Source organism: Macaca nemestrina, chromosome 7, assembly GCF_043159975.1.
Source record: "Macaca nemestrina isolate mMacNem1 chromosome 7, mMacNem.hap1, whole genome shotgun sequence".
NCBI classification, from domain to species: Eukaryota; Metazoa; Chordata; class Mammalia; order Primates; family Cercopithecidae; genus Macaca; species Macaca nemestrina.
Genome location: NC_092131.1, coordinates 94,104,931 through 94,127,721, shown reverse-complemented (window position 1 = coordinate 94,127,721; position 22,791 = coordinate 94,104,931). Strand labels below are relative to the sequence as shown.

General features: G+C 35.2%; 1 long non-coding RNA gene across 1 annotated transcript in view; it reads left to right on the top strand.

Moving 5' to 3' along the window:
- The first annotated feature begins 276 nt into the window (after nt 1-276).
- Nucleotides 277-22,791, top strand: part of LOC139364118 (uncharacterized) — a 177,177-nt gene continuing 154,662 nt past the window's right edge. The window contains exons 1-2 of the long non-coding RNA XR_011625399.1: nt 277-467; nt 2,207-2,305. This is a non-coding gene — a long non-coding RNA (uncharacterized lncRNA). The remainder of the gene's footprint in view (nt 468-2,206; nt 2,306-22,791) is intronic.

Below are 22,791 nucleotides of genomic sequence, written 5' to 3'. Positions count from 1 at the left end.
CTTCTGGGTGGGGTGGGGACTTGGAGAACTTTTCTGTCTTACAAGAGGATTGTAAAATGCACCAATCAGCACTCTGTAGCTGGGATTGTAAAATGCACCAATCAGGGCTCTGTAACTAGCCAGAGGTTTGTAAAATGCACCAATCAGCACACTGTACAATGGACCAATCAGCACACTGTAAACTGGACCAATCAGCACTCTGTAAAATGGACCAATCAGCAGGACATGGGCAGGAACAAATAAGGGAATAAAAGCTGGCTACCCCAGCTAGCAGCAGCAACCAGTTCAGGTCTCTTTCCACTCTGTGGAAGCTTTGTTCTTTCGCTCTTGACAATAAATCTTGCTGCTGCTCGCTCTTTTGGTCTGTGCAATCTTTAAGAGCTGTAACACTCAGGCGAAGGTCTGCAGCTCCATTCTTGAAGTCAGCGAGACCACGAACCCACTGGAAGGAACAAACTCCAGACATAGTAGGGTGAACTGCAATCATTTCTCCTTATATGTAAACGAATCTTTGGCACATTTTCTGCCTGAAACATCCAATAACCCTTTAAATAGGAGGTTGCTTTTAATTTGTACATGATCTAGACCATGGTACTTTTCCTCTGACAACAAACGTAAAATTTAGCCTAAGCCATAATATGGAAATATTTAGTGAGTATGGAAATATATTAGCTAGATTATTTTACATATGCTAAGCAAAACAGACTACTTAATTTGAACTTAGATTAGTCGTTGTTTCCTGGGTTTTGCCACTTATCATTCAAATTTTTAAAGAGATTTCAGGGATGCTAACATGAGAAATCCTCTTCCTTTTTGGGGGGATTTACTTTAGTGAGCCACCTGCCTCATACTATAAACATATTTATTGCTCACACCTTTGACAAGGTTTCAGTCCTAGATTTCAATGGCTTCAGCAAGGTGTTCATGATTGGAAAATCCCGAGTCCCATGGGGTAAATATCTCTCCCAAAATGTTCTATCTCCACAGTCTTGTGAAAACAGAAAACTACATGAACAGATTACAAACCTATTCAGGAGAAGCCGACAACAGGGGAAGAAAACCTTCTGCAAAAATACTTTTGAACTTCAGAGGAGGAGACACATGCTCCGTCCATGGAACTAGAAGAAATAGAAGGTTTTTTTTCTTAACAGACATATGTAGAACATTTGTTTCCATTTTATTTCTGCTGTCATAATATGATGGTTTTATTCAGTTTTTAAACATGCTTCAGCTGGAAACACTACATCTTTAAATCAGGCAACCCTGGCTTCAGTGTGAATTCCCTTGCCGCACTCCCTCACCTTACCCAGGTGCATGTTAAATCAGTATTAATGACAATATCATTCTTGTGCAGTCATCTCCTGCCTGCAATTTGGTTTTAATTACCCGCCACGTTGTCTTTCCCCCTCACTGACAGCCATTAAATAGGGAATGACACCGGAGCCATAGTTGGGTGGAATATTCACTTCACCAGATTTCATCCCCTTCATAAAGCAGGCTGCAGTGCCTCCTAGTGGCAGAGATCAGAAAGGAAATTGTAGACTTTCTGGGCACTCTGTAGGTGAATTTGGAGATCTGGGCAGATTTGTAACAGAAATGACTACATTTAAAGAAAAAAAAAGTTTAAAGAGCACCTATTGATTAAAGGACAATAAGTGCGATTTGGTAAGTTGCTTTAGAAATTGATATATAACTATAAATCGAGGCACTATTTAAGCCTTGTCTGACCATCTAAAAAAGTGAAAATGAGGATTCAGAAACAACAAACTTGTGGAATAAAACATAACTGACAAAGTTCTCAAGGCCAGTTGTTCAACAAAGGTGAGCTGCAAGTGCCCAGTGAATTAGAACTTCGGCCCTTTCTATTTCCTCTTTCGTCACAGCACGGGTCGTCTTGTTTTCGTTTTTGTTTTTCTTTCTTATTTTCTCTTTTATTCCATTTTACAAAATATTTTTATATATTATTTTAAAACATTATTCTAAACTACAAATGCATAAATATCTGTTAACAGTATCTTTTTGGTACAATTTGGTCCTTAAGTGTTTTTTTTTTTTTTTAAACAAAGTTTTTCCTTAAAGAGGAGTTTAAAATTGAAATGTTTGTCTAAATGTTCAATTCAGACACTGTGCAGATGCTCTGGATTGAAGGTATTCATAAAATGGCTATCACATTTTGAATCTTTGAAAATTTTGGTTAAATCTGCAGGCATGTGCTTTTGCGGGAAGGACGTTGGACTCTTGCAGTATAAATTAAAAACATCGCTTATAAACAATACATCGCAGCACACTTGCAGAGAGAGCACTGGTAAGATGTCACATTTGGTTTTTACTTTCTGATTTTTCTCTCTACCAACTTCTTGGTTTAAAGGTTGCAGATCTATGAGCTGCTCTTTCACAGTTGCTAACGCTGTTTCCTAGCCTCTTTCAACAAGCATAATTACTCATTTTACGTGCTGCTAAATGAGAGTCATAGCTAACTGTTTTAATTAGAATTTTAAGTATACATAGTATATGCAATAACTTGTACATACATTTATCGTGTGCATTTGTGTTTGTATGTGCATGTTTGTAAAAATCCAAACATAAAATAGAGAAACCAATAATTATAGTTCATCTCAGTCATTCCCCATCCTCCAGATGAGCAGGGCAATGATAAATAGAAATGCATCCGCGGTTATTGTTGCATATTTTAATAATAAGTTTATATTTTTATGTGAGATTGTGAATACTTTCTTGGTAAAAAGGGAAGTGCCTTGTAGTAAACTAAAACAATGTTAAGCAAATTATATTGGTTAGAACTTGATCTTGAATTGAAAAAGCAAAGACTTTGGAATGAGAACTTTTTTGCTAAATGAGAATCATCAGATTGCCTCATAAACTGATTTTTAGTACCTTTGATAGCATCACTAAAAGAGTAAAAATATTACTCCCTTTAAAATTTAGGAAATTAACATTTTAGAGGGAAAATGTGCTCATGTGATTCATGCTTTTCTTTCAAAGAGAACAATATTTGGTCTTTTGAATGTTGCCTGAATTGATTTCATTTATTGTTTTAAGGAATATTTTACATCATTAAATAACAGCTAGGAAAATGGTTATTCCTTCCAGATTGAAATGGGAAGCTCACAAATGCAATGATGACGGCTTAATCTCTGATACTGCTTACATATATTGGTTTACAGATATATTGAGTCCAGTTAGACTGATTTTTTCATTCCTAATATGAAACTTGATGCTAGGAAATCTGATAAGTGAGTTTCATTTCCCTGGAAATTTATTGCTTCTGCATCCAAGTGCAAAGAAATAGCACAAGTAAAAACAATGAGGAGTCTGTACGCAAGGCATTAATGAGGGCCACTGTTTTCTCACAGAGATTCTGCATTGGGAAAAAAGAGGTTTCAAGCCATTAACATTACAAAACACGCTATTCCTTTTAGAATCGATATCATTTTCTTTTGTCAGAATGGTGTAATATCAAATCAGCATATTGTTCAGGCCTGTTAGATCAAGAAAGAGAAACATTACAAATGACGAGAGGGTGTTTATGTGCCATTCTCATGGCGCTTGGGTAGAGAAACGGCCGAGTGGCCTGTGTAGTGGGGCAGCGCTAACCCTCAAAGCCCTTTGCTGGCTAACCCCACCCCCTCTCGACCCTCTCACCTGCAGCTTCTGTCCCAGAGCCCTCACCCTTTTCATCCCTGCAACATGCTTTGCATATTCCCATCGCCACTCGGTTGTCTATGCCTATTGCTTAGTACGTTACAGATGGGATAACAGAAGCTGAGGAACTTTGCGGAGAGCAAACAGTATCATTCCATTAATTAAACCAGTGACTAAAATCGTTCAGTAACTATAAAAGGCTAGGCATCATGGGAGTGACATGACAACAATATTAATGATATTTATTGAGTGTCCTCTGTATGCCAGATCCTGCACGTAAAGTATCTTACTTCCCAGCACTTTGGGAGGCCAAGGCAGGCAGATCACCTGAGGTTAGGAGCTAGAGACCTCTAGCTCTAGACCTCAACATGGTGAAAACCCCGTTTCTACAAAAAATACAAAAATTAGCTGGGTGTGGTGGTGGGTGCTTGTAATCCCAGCTACTTGGGAGGCTGAGGCAGAGGAGTGGCTTGAACCTGGGAGGCAGATATTGCAGTGAGCCAAGATTGCACCATTGCATTCCAGCCTAAGCAACAAGAGCAAAACTCTGTCTCGTTTTTTTTTTTAAAAAAAAAAAAAAAAAAAAGGCATCTTACTTTATACCAATAGCAAATCCATGAGGAATGTTCAGACCATGACGTTGAGGCCCTGAGGGGAAAGGCTTGTCCAAAGCAAGGTCACCAATGAGAACAGGCTGGGCTATGAGACCTCATCCTGACTACAAATTGATTCATTTTTTAAAGAACTGAACAGTGATTGCTGATTTCAAGAACTTAGACTGCCAATTTCCATATGTAAAGAATGATAACTGATGTGATACCAGGGTAAACAGTAGGACATATATGATAGTAAGGGCTGAAGCCATCTCAATCAGGGTGAAAGTCACTGTCTGCTAGACATGACAGGAGAGACTCAAATGGCACAATGTGGGTGTGTCAAAATGTGGGAGAAAAGTATTCCTAGGGGGTGGAGGATGAGGGATGTGGTCAAGTTGAGAATATTCATGCACACTCATACATACAGATATACACAGGCACACACAGGAAATGGGAGTGGGGGCATACGTTATTTGGAAAGAGAAAATAAATTAGTCTCATTGAATAATATTTTCTTTCAAGACGGTGTTTCTCCAGCTGGTTGTGCTTCAAATGGCAAAAGGTGCTTTGGGATTGGGTTGGTTGTTCACTTCATTTGATCAGATAAGTTCAAATTGACTGAAATCAGGCCGGTTTCTTTAATGCAGGCCTTCTCAGAGCCTTTATTATGTTAAAGTACAGTATGAATACTTAGAGAAGCTTAGAATATGTTTCTCGATCTAATTTGACCTCAATTTTAATTTTATTATAGAACTCTGTGAGAAAAAACTTATAGACACGTTGTAACAAACACTGTGGCCAAGAGGATAGGCAATTAGAGTTCACGAACAGGAACCCTTAGAGACTAGGTAAGACAGACTTGATCCTGTAGGCAAGGAAAAGCCACCAAAGATCTTTGCAAGGGAAGATGATTTTTTACTATTATTTTAATGATAGTTCCAATCTCCAAGGTTGAGACAGCAAGAGTAGCATATTCTCAAACACTGTGGGGCCAAACTTGTCAAAACAAACACTATACACTCCCTTCTTGGTTTACATCATTAGCAAGCATGTGCTTTGCAATGATGATTTACTGGAATTAGTCCAAACCCCGTGGTTGGAAGTAACCTGAACTCTACAGGTTTTATGAAGTACTGGGCTGATATTTGAATCTTGCTGAGTATTAAAGATAACAAAGAAAAGAAGCTGGTGTAGATCACTAAGCAAAATCTCTCAGAGGTTTTTGAGCACATATGGCATCTCACGAGAAGAAAACAGGAATTGTGAGCCCAAATAAAAACTAAGGCTGCCTTGGGGAGCTCAGACGTTTGTTGCTCTTAATTAATACTTGCAGCTCTGGATTATGAAGGTTCCAGACTTTTCCCCAGAAAATAATTTTCTAAACATTGCACTTGTCCGTGTAGATTTTTAAGAGCTTACAAGAATATAGAAGTGCAGCAATGGTTGTCATTCTAATGATGTTATCAGATATTGAGCCATAGTGAAACCCGTAGATGCTCAAAGAATGATAAAAGATGAATGTGTGTAGTCACATCTGTCAGGGACTGTTCCAAGAACCTTCAACCTATCTGCACATGTCATTCTCATAACAATCTCAGAACAAGTGCTATCAATTATGCTTGTTTTCCTAATAAGAAAACTGAGTCATAGGTTAAATACTAATAGTTTGCCAAGATCTTACAACTAGGTAAGTTAGAGTAAGATGGAGTTAATTAGAGTTAGGCTTAGTTGGGGCTGGGTAGGGTTAGTAAGTGTCACACTCAGGCAGTCTGACCCAGATCCATTGCCCTTAACTACTCTCAGCCACATGCTGGTTAAGGATGTGGTTTACAAAGATTTCCCTGTCCCTTCTGTTTTGATAATATAACATTAATAATAGCTAACAGATTTAATTATGCACCAGGACTGTATTAAACATTTAACTGTTTATCTAATATAATTCTTATAACTATTCTATAAGACATGCCAACTTATTAACCCCATTATATATGTATGAGAAAACTGAGATACAGAAGAGTGAAGTCCATATTCAAACTCACACAGCTAGTAAGAGTTAATTCTGGAATATGAATCTAGATCTGACTCCAAAAACAGTTGTTGCAACTACTTATTCTATGTAATCATAGCCTTTGGAATTTGTTAAATAAATTACAGATGAAAATCCCAGATCAGATCTCGTATTTCGTGCTTTTCATTTTCTTCCTTTACCAAGGAAGATTGTGGAAAAATATTACTCCTAGATCCCTATGCTTTTGTGAGCTAAATAGGTTTACCTATGATTCATCTACAAAATTCATTATGACCTTTAAAAATAGCTCCTTTCATTCACTTCTTTTAAAAAATGTTCTAAATAAACACAAATTATACATGGATGAAATTTTTCCTGAAAGCCAAACACTAATAAAGCTCAATTGCCCTATTTGTAGCATTTTTTCCCTGTATTGATCAAGACAATTGAAAGAAAATAGATATGCAAGTATGGCAGGTTATATATAATAATATACCAGTTGAATACTCCAAAAATTGAGAATTACAAATACCACAATCAAAATGAAAGATTTGTACACTCAAATGATTTCTTACATTGTCATTTTTCTTTGAAGAAATAAGTTAAATATTTCTTTATGAATTATTTGCCACAAAAGGAATTGCTAATAAGTAAATGTTATACATAATTTATCTCTTGAATTAAAATTTTAAACCATTTACAGTGAGTTTTCTTGTTTTCTTTATGTTCTGACATTTTCTCCAAATCGTTGAAAATGTTGGTATGGGGCTTTCAGATTCTGATTTTCCAGTCTGTAATAAGTGTATTACCATATGGCAATATTTCCCTATAAAGCACTATCATTAAGTAAAATATTAATATTTTTATCATCAACAAACTTTTCATTTTCAAGTATGTTTGGAAAACTTGGAATACCAGTAGATTTTTCTTTTTCTTTTTCTTTTTAAATTTCCTTTACATTTATCTTCTAAAGGTTTATAAATATTTTAATTTAAAAAATTGACAGGTAACATTGTATTTTTTGTTGTGAGCCACATGATGTTTTGAAGTATTTATACATTATGGAATGGTTAAATCTATCCAAGTAACAAATACATCCATCTTCCCATCCTCCTGTGTGCTCTAAATCCCCAGTTTCTGATAACTGTAATTATACTCTGTTTCTACAAGATCAACTATTTTAGAGTCCACATATGAGTAAGATCATGCAGTATTTGTTTTCTGTGCCTGGCATATTATACTTAGCATAATGTCCTTCAGGTTCATCCATGTTGTTGCAAATGGCAGGATTTCATTATTTTTTGTTGTTGTTGAATTGTATTCCATTGTGTGTATGTACCACATTTTCTTTATCAATTTATTCATCAGTGGGCACTTGTGTTGTCTCTATATCTTGGCTATTGTGAATAGTACTGCAATAAACACGGGAAGGTGGATATCTCTTTAATGTACAGATTTCATTTCCTCTGAATATATGCTCAATAATGGGATAGCTAGATCATATGGTAGTTCTATTTTGAATTTTTTGAGGAACCTTCATGCTGTATTTCATAGCAACTGTATCATTTTACATTACAATTAACAGTGTGTTTTGTGTTACAATCAACAATTCTAAGTTCTCCACATCCTCAGCAATATTTGTGTTGTTTTTCATTTTGTTTTGTTTCTATAGTGGTCATGTTAACAGGTATAAGGTAATATTTTCTTGTGGTTTTGATTTTTATTTCCCTAAGGACAAGTGATATTGAACATCTTTTTATATTCTCATTGGTCATTTGTATATCTCCTTTGGAAACTGTCTGTTAAATCTAGTGCTAATTTTTAAATTTGACTAATTGGTGTTTTTTGATGTTGAGTTATAGGAGTTTTTACATACCTGTGAGATTTATCCCTTTTCAGATACATATTTTGCAAATGTTCTCATTCCATAGGTTGCCTTTTAACTCTGTTGATTGTTTCCCTTGCTGCACAGAAGTTTTCAAGTTTGGTGGTATCATTTATCTATTTGTGCCTTCTTGCTAGTGCTTTTGATGTGGTAACCAAGAAATCATTGTGAGATCCAATGTTACAAAACTTTTTTATTCAACTTTGTTTTTCCCTAGGACTTTTATGGTTTCAAGTTTTATGTTGAGGCTTTTATTCCATTTTGAAATAAATTTTGTATGTGGTGTAAAGTAGGGTTCAACTTCATTCTTCTGCAAGTGAATTCTATTGCTTGAGAAGTACCACTTTGGTTTACACTAAATATTCCCCAAATATCTAGTTTACTAGTACTATAGTTATATTTAAAATAACTTATTAATTAATAAACACATTAAGAAACCAGGAATGAACAAAAATATCTAGAGTTGACTTATCCTTTATAAACTCAATTTTCTTCTTGAAAACAGCCACAATAAGTAATTGCATTTTCAATAACAAATTCAAGCATTACAAATATACATTAACTTTCCTATCACTATTTGTTGAAGAGACTATTCTCCATTGCAAAGCCTTAGCAGTTTGTCAAAGATCATTTCATTATAAATGTAACAGCTTTTTAAAAGGATTTTTTTCTATTTTGTTTCATAGACCCATTGGTCTATCTTTATGCCATTACCATACTGTATTGATCATAGTAGCTGTGTGATATGTTTTGAAATTAGGAAATATGAGGGCTCCAGGTTTTTTTTTAATTTTCTCAAGATTGTTTTGGCTATTTGTAGTCTTTTTTTTTATATTTCTGCAAAAATGTCATTGGGATTTTCACAGAGATTGCATTGAATCTGTAGATGACTTTGGGTACTATGAGCATTTTAAGAATATGAAGTCTTCCAATACATGAAAACAAGATGTCTTTCTGTTTACTTATATCGTCTTTACATTCTTTAAGCAGTATTTTGTAGTTAAAATGTACAGGTGTTTCACCTTCTAGGTTATATTTTTTTCCTAAGTATTGTTTTATTCTTTTTGATACTATTATAAATGAATATTATTTTCTTTTCAGATTATTCATTGTGATTGTATGGAAATGTCACTGATTTTTGAATGTTGACTTGTACCCTCAACTTTGCTTAATAGAGTGATGTCATTTGGTCCTGTGCTTTCCTTTGTTGGGAGAATGTTTTTTATTATTACTGATCAATTACTCATTCAATCTCCTCATTAGTTATAGATTTTTTATCTCATCATGATTCAGTCTTGGTTGATTGTATGTTTCTAGACATGTATACATTTCTTCTAAGTTATTCAATTTTTTAGCATGTTATTGTTCATAATAGTCTCTTATGATCCCTTTTCTTTCTTTGGCATTGGTTGTAATGTTTCCTCTTTTATTTCTAACTTTTGTTAATTGGGTCTCTACTTGTAGTCCAGCTAAAAATCTGCCAGTTCTGTTAATCTTTTCAAATAACATACTTTATGTTATGGATTTTTAATTTTTTATTATTTATTGAGTTTATTTCCGCTCTATTCTTTATTATCTCCTTCCTCTGCAAACTTCAGGTTTAATGTTCTACATATGTCTGTTGGTCCAGTTTATCCATAGTGTTGTTCAAGTCCTCTATTTTCTTGTTAATCTCTCTGGTTGGCCTATCTCTTATTGAAAATAGGGTATTCAAATCTCCTACAATTATAATGTTGCTCTTTATATCTCTCTCTTCATTACTGTCAGGGTTTGCTTCATATATATGAGTGCTCTGCTATTAGGTGCATATATAGTTACAACTGTTATGTCTTCCTGGTGAATTAAACCTTTATAACCATATTGCACTTCTTTGTCTCTTGTGATAGTTTTTGACTTAAGGCCTATTCTGTCTGATGTAAGTATTGTCAACTCTCCTGTCTTTTGATTAAAATTTGCATGGAAAATCTTCCATCTTCTTGTTTTCAGCCTATGCATGTCTTTTTATTTAAAGTGAGTCTCTTATAAACAGCATATAGTTGGATCTTGATGTTTTTTAATTTATTTAGCCACACTGTGTCTTTTGATTGATGACTTTAACCCATTTATAAAGTAATTACTGAATTATTATTGCCATTTTGTTAACTGTCTTCTGTATGTATGGTATTGGTTTGGTCCCTTTTGTTCTCTCTTGCTGTCTTCCCTTGGGTTCATTGATCTTTTGTTGTGTCATGCTTTGATTTCTTTCTCAATTGATTTTGTTCATCTTCTATAAGTATCTTCTTTGTAGTTATCATGTGGATCACATGCAATATCTAGAATTGTAGCAATCTATTTTAAAATGAGAATGACTTACTACAATTATATACAAAACTACTCTTTCATATCTCCTCCCAACATACTTATTGTTACTGATGTTACAAATTACATTTTTAAAAACTATTTTGTATTCATTAACATTGTTTTACAGTTTTAGTTATGCTTATATTGCTTACATTTTTTACTTGAACTAAAAGTGCTCTATGCAACACCATTACAATATTATAGAATTCTGTATTTATCTCTATATTTACCTTTACCAGACAGCTTTATGTTTTTATATGCTTTTATGTTACTACATAGTGTCCTTTTTGTTCAATGCAAAGGACTGTCTTTGGTAGTTCTTATATAGGTCTGGTGGTGAAGAACTCCCTCTGCTTTTGTTCAACTGGGAAGGTCTTTATTTCTTTTTGGTTTATGAAAGATAGCTTTGCCAGATACAGTGTTTATGTTTGAGAGCAATTTTTATTTACTTTTGCCTTTTGAATGTATCATCCCACTCCCTTCGGTCTCTAAAGTTTCTGCTAAAAAATCTACTGATAATCTTATGGCAGCTCCTTTTATGTGATGCCTTGCTTTTCTCTTACTAGTTTCAAGCCTCTCCTTTCACTTTTGTCAGTCTGATTATAATGTGTCTTGTTTTGTATCTATTTGGGTTTTTCTTAGTTAAAGTTATTTGAGCTTCTTGAATTTAATGTGGTCTGTTTTCTTCCTCACATTTCAGATAATTTTGGCCACTGTTTCTTCAAATAAACTCTCTGCTCTAATCTTTCTCTCTTCTCTTTCAGACACTCACATAATGTGTATATTGATCTGCTTGTGGGTGTTGGTACATCAATTAGACTTTCCTTTTCTTTATTCTTTTTTTTCTTTTTATTATTCTGACTTGATAATTTCAAATGACCTGTGTTAGAGTTTACTGACTATTTTTTTGCTTTGTGAAATCTGCTGTTGATCTGCTGTAGTGAATTTTTCAATTCACCTATTGTATTTTCCAACTCTAAAATTACTTCTCTTTTTCTCATGTAGTTTCTATCTCTGTACATATTCTTATTTTGCTCACTTGTGGTTTTTCTGATTTCATTTAGTTGTCTATCTGGCATTCTCTTGTAGCACACTGAGCTTCTGTAAAGCAATTACTTTGAATTCTTTTTTAGATAGTTTGTAAATATCAATTTCTTTAGAGTCAGTTCCTAGAGATTTAGTTTGTTCCTTTGCGTCATGTTCTCCTGTTTCTTCATGTGCCTTATTTTTTGTTGTAATTTTTTTATTTGAAAAAACAACTAATACTTCCAGTTTTTACAGACTGATTTAAAATGAGAACAACTTAACTACAATTACATACAAAACTACTCTTTCATATCTCCTCCCAACATACTTGTTGTTACTGATGTTACAAATTACATTTTAAAAAATATTTTGTATTCATTAACATTGTTTTACAGTTGTAGTTATTCTTATGCTTATATTGATTACATTTTTTAGTTGAATTAAAAGTGTTCTATGCAACACTATTACAATATTATAGAATTCTGTATTTATCTCTATATTTACCTTTACCAGAGCGCTTTTTGTTTTTATATGCTTTTATGTTGCTACACAGTGTCCTTTTTGGTCAACGCCTCCTGAGTTGGATCTTTATTTCATACAGGGGAATACCTTCATCAATCAGCATGGCTAGAGATTCCGAGGGCCTCTCAAACATGTTATGGAAATACATTTTCTCTGATCTTGTGCATGTAATTTCCATATTAGAGAGATTTGCTGGTGTCTTTTTTAGGAGCTTGTGGGCTCTTGCTCTCTCTTGTGTCTGTCTGTGGTACTGCAGGTCCTCCAGAACTATATGCCAAGCTCTCTTTTGTTCTTCGCAGTCCCCAGGTATTCAAACGATGACAGCTCCTCATCAGTGCCCTAAGTGACATGAGACAAGTCAGTCCCTTAGGTAACCTCTTAAAAAGCTAAAAACATTGGACATATATTCCATTCTTCTCTTTCCATCTCATTGTAGAAGTCATGAGCAGCATACTTTTTCCCAATTGAGATGAGCTGTTTTGGCCTTTGTCCACAATGTGACAAGTACTGGCACTTCTGGCACTGCAAGAAGCCACTGAACTCTCTTTTGTACTAAGTGGCGACCAGTCATCCAGAGAGTATATTGGTTCTATATCAGTACTCTGAGTCAGGTGAAAAAAAATATCAGTCTCTTGGGCAACCTTCCAAAAATCTCTCTCACACACACACACACACACGCACACACACACACACACCTGTTTTCTATTCCTGTATTTTTTTCTTTAAGCTAAATTAGAAGATGATTAGTTGCTTCAAGTTATAATTTATATAGCAATATTTTAAATATTTTTGGAAAAAATATTCACTTCGTAAATGGATTTGGAAATAGATTCCTTAAATAGAAACTTGAAAATATTTTATTTCTTTAAATTTTATTTCTTTAAAAAATTCATTTTATATTCTGCTTTTTTTGAGAATGTAGTTTCAGTGCAAACCAGATTACTTCTGTAAATATGGAGAAAATGGTCATCTTAGTATATCAAATATAGTGAAAGAAACCAAAATTCCACTGCTTCAGAAGTATCACTTAAGTTCACACTAAATATTTTTCTGAGGAAATATTCAGTTTCATAATGCTATAGTTATATTTAAAATAATATCTTAATAAACATGATAAGGAACTAGAAGTGAACAAAAATATCCAGAGGTCACTTATTCTTTGCAACCTCAATTTTATTTTCTTTTCTCTCTTTTTTTTTTTTGTGAGAGACCAGAGTTTTTTAAATACTCAAATCAGTCTCCCCAAGCATTAGGGGAGCAGAGTTTTTAAGGATAACGTGGTGGGTGGAGGGAAGCCAGTGAGCCAGGAATGCTGAATGGTCAGGGATGAAATCATAGGGAGTCAAAGCTGTCTTCTTGTGCTGAGTCACTTCCTGGATGGGGGCCACAAGATCAGATGAGCCAGTTTATTGACCTGGGAAGTGCCAGCTGATCCATCAAGTGCAGGCTCTGCCAAATATCTCAAGCACTGATCTTAGAAGCAGTTTAAGGAGGGTCAGAGTCTTGTAGCCTCCAGCTTCGTGACTCATGAACTATAATTTCTAATCTTGTGGCTAATGTTAGTTCTACAAAGGCAATCTAGTCCCCAGGCAAGAAGGAGGTCTGCTTTGGGAAAGGGCTGTTACCGTTTTTGTTTAAACTTTAAACTGTGTTTCTCCCAAAGTTAGTACAGCCTATGCCTAGGAATGAACAAAGACAATTTGGAGGTTAGAAGCAAGATGGAGTCGATTAAGTTAGATCTCTCACTGTCTCAATCATAATTTTGCAAATGCGCTTTCAATCCCTCCCTTTGGGTTTTATAACACCTTAATCTTTAGGTGTAGGCTATGAAGATGGGAAAAGGCTGTTGATCACTCTGGATTTTTCCTGCTGACAGGGGACATAGTGGGAATGAGAGTGAACCCCAAGGAGACAAGAGTGGAACTGCTTTGCAATTGTCTGAGAGCATTTATGCAGGCTTAGCTGGGCTTGCAAGGCTTGTGTGGTAAAAAATATTAGTACTTTCATTTATGTTTCAGTACAATATTTAAGTAAACAGCATGCTATAAGGTAAATAATGAGTCCTAGGATGAGGAGTACAATTCCCAATTTTAAAAGCAAAGATTTGAAAACATTACTTTGGAGACTTCTAACCCATAATGAATTTAGAATTTAGTCTAAACTGCAGAAAAACCTTAAGAACAGTTAACGACAGTGTGCTATAGCTTTTCTTTTGAAGCATATTTTTGTCTCTCTCCAGTCCCCATTTTTATTAAAAACAAATCATGATAAAACCGATTTGTTTACAAAACAAACTAGTCTTACTGTATTTGACCTGATTATTTGCATAAAGTGTGGCAAGGATAATTACTTTTTATTTAGGCTTTTTAAATTTACTTTGATAGGACTCTATTCCATGAAGAATCTCAGACAAGACTTATTAAAAGCCAAGCCCAGCCATGGGTCTGTACCCTCAAATACGTAAGAACTGGGCAAATTCCTTTCCTCTTGAGGTCCCAAGATAAGTTGGGGTTCCTGGGCCTGTTACAAAGTGACATTCTTTACTTACCACAGGTCAGGAACCTCGTACAGGTTCCTGTACAGGTACCTTGCACAGGTACTCTATGTGGACAAAGTATGAGGCCAGATGCCCCAATGGGCTTTAACTGGCTCTATAAGTCAACTTTGATTCTTTAAAGGAAGCATGCCATTCCAGTCAAAGCCTTGGTAAAAATAACCAGTTTCTCCATTTGTATCCTGTTACAAAAGAAAACAGATTCTTATTACACTTATGCAATTAACTGCACTGCCATAAATTGAGAATATTGACAAATAGTTTCCAAATTCTGGAGAAATCAGGTAGAGAGGAACAAATATGCTCCAAATTTTGTTCACAGGAGTGTATTATACTCACTTGTTAAAGTTGCAAATAGCTTTAAAGAAATAAGTTATCTTGACTCTGAAAACAGAAGGATTAGCAATGTTTAACACATCAGCTCTCCATGAGAGTCCTAGAAGTTTCATTTTTTCCTCTATTCAAATAGCACAATTTTTAAAGTTATCTGAGACCTGCACTTAGAGTCCTATATCTGATTATAAACTGCCTTTTGAAAAGGATCAAAACAAGACTAATGTCTGTGGATGACAAGTCAATAGCCCCTATTAAAGCTACAATTAACTAGGAATTTTGGTTACTTCTGTGGCATACAACAATTGTATATAACAATTGTTATTAATAATGTGCATTAAATCATATCATAATTATAGAAATTTCCCATAAATTTTGGAACAGATACTAATAGTATAATATTTATACAAATACAGTCCAAAGAAAACCAAACACCATTCACTCTTCTATTTGAAAGTTTTTCTTCTATTCTAACATCACAATCTCCAGAGTTATTAGTCAGAATCCTGCATTTAAGAGCACCTGTTAAATTTTATAGCTGATTATAAAACCATCTTTTAAAGAGAATGAAAATGAGACAACAATTGTCTGTGGATAACAGAAAAACTTTTAGGCCTGCCACAGTTAAAGACATGGTTTACAAGTAAATTTGTTACCTCTGTGGCACACAGTCATTTAACATAATAGTTATAATTATTACGGGTAACATATACTAAGTCATATTAGAATTATAGGAGTTTTACTTAATTTCAGAGCATATGCCTATAATACATTTACACAAATGTAACCCAAAGAAAGCTAAACACCATTTCATATCTGACAGTGCTTTCTGTATGATTTCTATAGAAAATAAGCCAAATGTCATTTTTGGACTTTAGAGAACCTAATATCTAAAAGATTAGTCTAGAAAGAGACATGCTTTATAATTTGATTTTGGAAAGTTTGTCAAATATCAAAGGTTTAAAATACTTGATATCACAAAATAGAATCCTGGGTCACCATAAGTCATTCATTTGGCCAAAGTGATAACTCTAAAAAAATTTGAAAAAAGAAAACCTGTATTCTACTAGAGGAGATTTAGCTTTCCAAACAAGATCCAATAACGATAGCATGAAGCTGATTAAATTTGTCTTTTCTCTCTCCTCCTTTTTTTCCCTGCCATTTACCCAGGGGAGAGAAAGCAAAACCCTTTCATTATCTCTTAACGTTATATAAAAATCATCTTCAAAAGAGAAAAACAAATTTCATGTTTTCGTTAGTGCATCTTTAATGTTAAAGCTAGTATTTTAAATAAAATTTTGTATTTCTGTCCAGTTTTAATTAATTTGACCATAAGATTTTCATACACTTTTTAGAACTCTTTACTATTTTCCATCAAACAGCAGGTCAATTTTCTAAGAAAACCCTGTTTTTCAGACACATGGGCCCAGATTCTGGCCTTACAACAGTATCATTTTAATATTTTAACCTACAGAAAAAAGCTAAATAATTTCTTTTAAATTTTAGCCAATTTGTTTATACCCATATAATTTTTTTAAAAGATCAATCCTTTACAAATCCTTTTTACTTTGCTTAAACCTTCAGTTTTGTTCCATTACCCTTTTAGGTTAAGACAATCTTTAAAACCCTCGGAACTAGACAAAATTACATTCCCTTTAAGAAAAACCATATTCCTATGCCTTCTTATAATCTTCTACCAAAAACACATTTCCTACACAACTTGTTTGTAAAACTGTTTCTCCAGTGGTCTCAATTACATGTTACAATGTTAACTCTTAGCAACTTTTATTTTTAGTGAAAAACCTGATAAGTGATTTTAATTATGTACTAGGGGTGGAGCCTAGGACATCAGGCAGAAATGAAGATAAGGTCTGAGTCTTTTTAGCATATCTAGCGGGGATGTCTCCAGGCTTATCTATAATCTAATGCTCCAAAGTAGGTAAATCAAACAATTTTCAAAAGTCAAAGAAATAATTTGACCTTAAAGCATTTAGCAAATCTGATATCTGACCTTAATTTAGACCAAATATCTACATTTTCAAGACATTTTATTTTATCAATAATCTTTAAAAGTGTCTTTATTTCCAAAAGATTACTAAAGTCACGTGAACAAAAGGCATTAAAGTTTCTATTTTTGTGACAAAATATTTAAGTGCTTATTTTTCTAAGCCAATTAATCAGAGCTCTTTTATATATAAATGCCACACACACACACAACACATATAAGTACAGACAGAAGATTCAGCATTTGCAAGATTTTTCATTTGCCAGTTTCTTAATTGGATCACTGGCTTCAGGGTGGAGCCCTTGGAGGAAGAGGCCCAGGAAAGCATGCATTTCTGGGGCCAAATAAGCAGCAAATAAAGAGCTGAAGGCAAGGACAGAACCCCAGAATTAAGTGTGCCATTTTATACTGGATCCTGGATCCCCAAAAGGAGGGAAATATTATGGGAGAAGACAGTGCGGTGCTTTTACTGACTGCATTTCATTGCAAGGCAACTCAAAGCTAATCAGCCCATTTTGTAATTAGACCATCCCCCATGGGAGTCTTATCTCTCAGTGGGGGTGGTGATGTCTCCATATCTTCCAGTTGGTCAAGAGCATGCTTCTCTGATCCAAGTGTGCAAAGAGTCAAGTGTCCCTTCATAACTACTATTAGGTATCCCCTATAGTATGTTTTCTACCTGGTTATTACACACCAAAGCTCTCATAATGAGAAGTAATTTTTGATACACTAAAACCTCTTTCTCTTCTAGAAAATAAACACAATACAATAAGTAATTGCATTTTCAATAACGAATTCAAGCATTACATATTTTCACTGATTTGAAAACGTTTTGGACAAGGGTGATGGGAGAGTGGTGGCCTAAAAGAACTAATGAGGAAGCAGGAACCAGGGAGACGCCAAAAACATTACTATCAGAAAGGATATTTGTTAAGTGACATCATAAACATGAAGTCAAACATATGCAATAGTGTGTAGATGACAATTCCTTGAAAATGTTAAGAATGTAAACAAACTTCATAGCGGAGTGGGAATTTCAGTACCACCATCATTAAACAATTTCAAGGGACACTACTGTGCAACATAGTGTAAGTGTAGCCCTTTGTATCTGTACAACATGATAGCTCGAGCATAGTCCTATAAATAGATAGAATTTAGAGTAAGATTAGAAGCAGCAGGATCACCTAGGTATCCTGAGGGTTGAGACAAATGCTAATGAGAACACCTGGGTGGAGGAGGTGATATGGTTTGGCTCTGTGTCCCAATCCAAATCTCATCTTGTAGCTCTCATAATTTCCATATGTTGTGGGAGGGACCCAGGGGGAGATGATTGACTCATGGGGGTGGGTCTTTCTTGTGCTGTTATCCTGATAGTGAATGGGTCTCACGAGATCTGATGGTTTTAAAAACGGGAGTTTCCCTGCACAAGCTCTCTTTTTGCCTGTCACCATCAATGTAAGATGTGACTTATTCCTCCTTGCCTTCTGCCATGATTGTGAGGCCTCCCCAGCCACATGGAACTGTAAGACCATTATACTTTTTTTTCTCTATAAATTACCCAGTCTTGGGTATGTCTATCAGCAGCATGAAAATGGACTAATAACGGGAGGTATGGCAGACTGGGTGGTAATATGCAGGCAAAAAATGGTTTGGATAGTGAATACAGAGAGACAGATGACTCTAAACCATCATTGGCTCCTCTACAGTTTTGCTTTATTTGATAGTTTCACAGTTCTGGATTTGGGTATAAGTCTTGAGAAGAGAATTCTAGAAATGCAGGTTGTTTCAAAATGTGTCTAAATCCTGTAGAAAAATGGGGACTCATTCATGTTTTTTGCATATAGAATTATCATGACAATATTGTTATAGTATAAAAGCTATTCTATAATGTAGGATAAATTTCAATGTAACATTGAGGTGAAAATGTAGGAATTCTTCTGTATATAAAATTTCTTTTCCCATTAAAGATTATCTTTACAAGGGTTAATGTGTGTAATACTTAAGATTTTTGTTCTTCTACCATTAAATAACGTATTAGTAATGTCTAATGTTTCAGTGATTACAATTTGGAGGTTATTTACGGAGACCAGAAATGAGATGTTTAGGATCTGAAAGCAGTTAGTTTAAAGAAAAGGAACTGAACAACCAAGGATACTGAAATGAGAGTCAATAGAACTTGAGGCTTTGAAGTTCTTCAGAACAGCTTAGAACAAATTAGAGGAATGACAATGTTATCCCTAAAAATGGAAGTCATGGTTTGTGGGGTTGGGTATTGTAAATGAATCTGTTTAATAACGAGATTATGTGTTGTAAACACCTCTTCACTGTAAACTTTCATTGTTCTAGAATCTTTAGAATTTACAAAATCATATTTTAGATCATTATGAACAAAATAATGCTGTTGGCATTTGTATTTCCTATCTGTTGGCACAGTAATGCTGTAACAAACCACACAGAATCTTATTGGCTTAAAACAACAACCATTTATTACTTCGCATGAGTCTGCAGGTAAGCTGGGTAGTTCTAGTAATCTGGAAGGTACTCATTTGAGCTAAGTTTGTCCACGGTCAGCTAGATGTCAGAGATAGCTAACTTACATTGGCCTCAACTGCAATGATTTTGGAATTACCCACTTGTCTAACACATCCTTTCATCAAAATAGACTAGATTTGGGCCAGGCGCAGTGGCTTATGCCTGTAATCTCAGCACTTTGGGAGGCTGAGGCAGGCAGATCACCTGAGGACAAGAGATCGAGAACAGCCTGACCAACATGGAGAAACCCTGTCTCTACTAAAAAAAATACAAGATTAGCTGGGTGTGGTGGTGCATGCCTATGGTCCCAGCTGCTCGGGAGGCTGAGGCAGAGTCACTTGAACCTGGGAGGCAGAGGTTGCGTTGAGCTGAGATTGTGCCATTGCACTCCAGCCTGGGCAACAAGAGCAAAACTCTATCTCAAAAAAAAGAAAAAAAAAAAAAAAGACTAGATTTGTCTGCGTGACAATTGCAGAAGACAAAGAGGAGTAGAGATGCAGAAGTACTTTTGAAGACTCTGTTTATATGAAATTTGCTTCTGTTCTATTGGCACAAGATACATAACCAAGGACAGAATTAGTGTGGGAGGGTATGACAAAAGAATGTGATACAGAAAGGCATTGTTGAGAAGACTGCATTTAATGTAAAGGCTTTCAGAGACCCCTCCTTTGTGTCAATAAAAAAGGCACAGCATCAGATGACTGTCATTATTTTGACATAGCAAAGAGTCCCGGAGTCTGTCAGTTGGCTTCTCTAATCTATGGTCATAAACTCATACTTGAATATTGGAAAATTTTTCTGCATTTCTCAAATTTTTTTCACTGGTATTTACAAGTCAATCCCATAGTCAAACTGAAGTTTGTAGGATGAATATATTGTGGGAATATTCTTCCACTCATATCTGCTACCTCAAGTCATTTAGGTGGTCTTCTGTATATAGAAGAGTTTATTTTCCCATTGAAGATTATCTTTTCAAGGGTTTATATGTCCATTTTAGATTATTTTATTTATTGCAAATGGTCAAGCTTAATTTTCCCTGGATAGTTTTCTTTTTCTAGCATTAAATAATGTATTAGTAATGTCTAATGTTTAGGCAATATATTATCTAAAAAATGTTGGCATTTTCCTCATTTTAATCTTGAATTTTTTCAGAGCTAAAGTCATTTTTGATATTGACCATTGCTTTGAAAAAGGAATTCCATAACCACATTTACTTGTGGGATATCATGTGGACAGAATATAAAAAATTCCACCTGTACCTTTCTGTTTTTTACCATAGTATTAGTTTCAGTGGGCAAGTATCTAACTTTCCAGAACTTCCTCCTCCACAATCTGCGGGTCCATGAAGGTATAAGAGTAATGTTAGGCTGGGTGGAGTGGCTCATGCCTGTAATCCCTGCACTTTGGGAGGCCGAGGCTGGTGAATCACTTGAGGCCAGGAGTTTGAGACCAACCTGGCCAACATGGTAAAACCCCATCTCTACTAAAAATACAAAAATTAGCCAGGCGTGGTGGTGCACACCTGTAGTCCCAGCTACTCAGGAGGCTGAGGCAGGAGATCTCTCGAAGCCAGGAGGTGGAAGTTGCAGATTGTACCACTGCACTCCAACCTAAGTGACAGAGCAGGACTCCATCTCAAAAAAAAAAAAAAAAAAGGAATGTTGATTTTCTAAGGTTAGATGACACGTCTATTAGTCATTCTTTCTTATCTTCTATGTCCTATCAGGGGAAAACTTTGCTACCTAGTAATTTTTCTTTAGTTTTACTGCTTTGTCTTACCAATATATGTACATTAGTGTTGGCAATAAAGTAAATGAGATTAATAATAATAATTTAGAAGAATACTTACAAAAATCCTAAGAAAGGGTTTTATATAAACTAATGGGGTAAAAAGGGCCATCAGCATCCCAGCCCTCACTGTTATTATTCTTTCTCTTTCCATGTGGTTTCCATCTGTTGCTTGTGAATAATTTCACTGAGGTCCAGTTCACAGTAGGGCTAACTGAGCCCTTTAGAAGAGCCTGACCCTCAACTGAGAGTTTGGGTCTAAGGTGTAAGTCGTGGATCTGATTACGTCTCCCATCCTGGCCCAGTTCAGGAAATTAGAACCTGGCCAGCTGTGTTTCCCAGTTTGTAGGTTGCAGGCAGTTACCTGGCTCTTTCTGAGGCAACCTGTTGCCCTTTACTTGAGAGTAGACACAGATGTATCCACTAAGCCAGTTTTCCCCAATGTACAATCATGATTTTGCTCTATCAGTACCACCTACATTCTTTTTTACTTAACAGTTTGCATGAATGTAGAATATAGAGTCATTTTTTTTACCATATTTAAATGTATTTTTAAAATGTTGTGTGGTAAGTGAAATGGAAAACAACTACTACCATTAGAAATAAACTAGAGAGCTACAAAAATGCTGTGAAATCAAAGCAAAGTTTCTATATGTGAACTACATGTTACGGCATGCCTGAGGCTCTGAGCCTGTGGTCTCCATTTGTTTAAAAAAGGGTAAGAATCGAGCGTTTAGAAGAGGAGCCTCGAACTTGACTTTTCTTCTTGAGATAACCAGAAAGACACACAGATCTTGCAAAGGAGAATTGCCATTTACTTGGTGATTTATCATTTATTGAATTTCTTATTGGCATATCATTTTAAATCATTTTTACAGCTGCGATGTCTACATCCTACATTTTGGGAAATCTTTTCTTAATCCATTTTCAGCCAAGAAGACAACACCAGTTTCCGCTGGTGATGGATGATGGATGGCTGGACTCCTGCAGTGGAGAAAGGCATCCTGAAATGAAGCTTCGATGCTCCTGTGAACTCTCTGCCACCTATGCTCTGCAATTATGTGTTCCAACATCTTGTCTTTCAGTGTTTTTACTTAGGGCCTTCTCCATGACTTTGTTCCAAGCTACATGATATTTCCTTCTTTATGCACTAGTTCAGGACATTGGCTCCTCTTATGTTCATTAAGGCGGCCCTATAACCAAGTACATTCAGTTCCTCAATGACTAATTTGGTTCTGAGAGGTTAAGAACAGGTGAGGCTAAAGCAACTGTATATAGTATCTGATTATGAGGTAAGTGCGGATTAACTTGTGAGATAGAACATTTCTACCCTTTTCACTTTGGCTTTAAGGTTTATTTAGAATTCATGAAGTTGTGTCTGTGCTAAAAAGCTTTGAACCATTAAAGGGAATTATTTAACAAAATTTCTTAAAATGTCTGTGCAAATTGGTTTGTCTTGAAACTCTGGTGCTTTGTTATTTTTGCCACCAAGAAAAAGCCTTTAAAAAAAAAAGCTTGAGGGAGAATAGGAATGTAATAAAT